This window comes from Scylla paramamosain, unplaced genomic scaffold (genome assembly GCF_035594125.1).
Source record: "Scylla paramamosain isolate STU-SP2022 unplaced genomic scaffold, ASM3559412v1 Contig44, whole genome shotgun sequence".
In the NCBI taxonomy this organism is placed as follows: Eukaryota; Metazoa; Arthropoda; class Malacostraca; order Decapoda; family Portunidae; genus Scylla; species Scylla paramamosain.
The window spans coordinates 600,001-602,500 of NW_026973709.1; the positions used below are offsets into that span (position 1 = coordinate 600,001).

The 2,500-nt window shown below is 42.8% G+C and overlaps 1 pseudogene; it reads left to right on the plus strand.

Annotated features, from left to right (window-relative positions):
* The window catches only part of LOC135098086 (peroxidasin-like), an 8,064-nt pseudogene that overhangs the window by 1,455 nt on the left and 4,109 nt on the right, over positions 1–2,500 (plus strand).

Here is a 2,500-nt window from a genome sequence, read left to right on the forward strand (position 1 = left end):
GGGAAAGAGGAGGAAGAGAGGAGAGGTCCCTTCAGCAAATCCCCTTAGGAACCTCAGGATTTCCCTTACCTGTGGATATTGACCCCATTCCTTCAGGTAAGTGAGTAATGGGTGGTGATGGTGGTGTAAATTATCAGAGAGCTATCATAAATACTATCACTGAGTTTATGTAATGTTGCTTCACTAGTCTTATTAATGGTGACACTTCACACAGGCCCCAGAGAACAGATCAACCAAGTGACATCCTTCATTGATGGGTCGGTGATCTACGGGTCCAGCAAGGAGGAGAGTGACGAGCTGCGTGCCTTCTCTGGCGGCCTCCTCAAGGTGCAGCGCGGCCCGGCAAACACCCGGATCCTCATGGCCGACACCAACCAGATTGACTGCAAGACCTCAGGAAGATTCAAGTATGTGTTTGTGTGATAGATGAGTGCATTAGTTAGTGAAAGGGTTATTCAGAGCCTTAGACTGATGTATTTTGAGGTGAACATGACACAAAAACAGCAGAAATTTCCCATAATTAACAACAGAAAGCCAAGCAAACAATAAAACAACAGAGAAAATGATAAAAAACACCACAGTTTTGTCTACCACGCCTCACCACTGACAGTCTCTCCACCACCAGAGCCAGGTCACGCAAGACTCGGGCAGCAGACGGCCAGCTCAAAGACATCGAGTCAGGTTCCCCAAACAACGTACTGGATTTGATGGAGGTTCTGCCTAACACTGACGTCAGCGATATCACGGAAATTCCTAGCGTGTTTGAGCGTGACGACCAGACACTGCCCTGCGACCACACTTTGCGTTTCCGCACAGCTACAGGGTGGTGCAATAATCTTAACTTCCCGTCCTTCGGCAAGTCGTTCAGGGCAAAAAGTCGACTCCTACGTCCTTCTTATGAAAACGGTGAGTGTCTGTCTGTCTGTATGTCTGTGTATGTGTGTATATATATGTGTGTGTGCATGTGTGTGTGTTGGTATTTGGGATAGGTCAAGAAATTAAGTGTTTAAGTTTGATGAAGTAAGGGATAAAGTCAAGAGTAGATCAGATAGATGTCTATGTGTCTGTATTAGTGTTAGGGATAGAACATAAATAATGTGTTCAGGCTTTATAAAGTTAAGAATCAGAGAGAAGTCATTTCAGTCAGCTAGAGGTCCCAAAGTGATATAGAGAGCATGACAAGGATGACATAAGCAAAATTCTCAGGATCAGTAATCAGGACAGGACAAGAAATAAAGAACTGAAGCTTGATAAAGTTAGGAAAGAGAATAAATAAATATGTTTGTAAATGAGTCTGTGGTGCCTTGTCTGTGCTGGCCTGTGTGGGAATGCTAGCCTTGTATGTAGACAGAGAGACAGGACAGATAGATATATTACTATTATTATTGTGTGTGTGAGTGTGTGGTGCCTTGTCTGGGCTGGCTTCTGTGGGATTGCTAGCCTTGTATGTAGATAGACAGACAGACAGATAGATATATTACTGTTATTATTGTGTGTGTGAGTGTGTGGTGCCTTGTCTGTGCTTTGTATAGGACTGCCAGTCTCACAGATAGATATATAAACTTAATTCTCACTGAAGTACCCCCATACCTTATCTTCTATAGGACTGCTAACCTGACAGATAGATAGATTAACAAACCAATTTCCTTACAGTACAATCAAGTACCCCCAAACCTTGCCTTCTGTGGGACTGCCAGCCTGACAGATAGATAAACAAATGAATTTCTTTACAATACACTCAAGTACCCCTAAACCTTCTCTTGTCATCCCCAGGTCTGTCTAAACCTCGCGTCACTTGAGTCACCGGCAAGCCTCTCCCTTCCCCTCGGCTCATTTCCACCAACATGCACAACAACGTATCTGCACCGCATGTCCGCTATACCCTAATGGTCATGCAGTGGGGCCAGTTTATTGACCATGATATTATTTTCACCCCCATCAACAAAGGTAGGTGTGTGTGTGTGTGTGTGTGTGTGTGTGTGTGTGTGTGTGTGTGTGTGTGTGTGTGTGTGTGTGTGTGTGTGTGTGTGTTTACATAGTTGTAGCTTCCAAGGTCTGATAAACTATTGATTTGTTGTCTCCTGATCTTTATATGTTTAGTTTTCTTTAATTTCTGCATACTTGTCACTAAAACTATATATTTTCTTAGTCTGTTCCTAACCTAATCTATCTTTGTTGTTTATCATTATCTGTTTTTTTTCCATTAGTTATCAAATCTCCTGTTTCTCTTTCTCATTCTAGTGTTAACAGGTATATGTTTTCTAATATTAACTTAACTGTGTATGTGTTGATAAAAAAAAAAAGTACTTATTCTCTCTTTACTTCATGTCTGTAAATACACTGACTCCTGGCCCAGCATCTCTTCACCTCACCCACTAAACACATTCACTTCTCTCTCTTCCAGGTTTCCAAGACTCGATTCTGGATTGCCGCAGATGTGACTCTCCCCAGACAGTCCACCCTGAGTGTTTCCCCATAGCCATTCCTCAGAACGATCCAT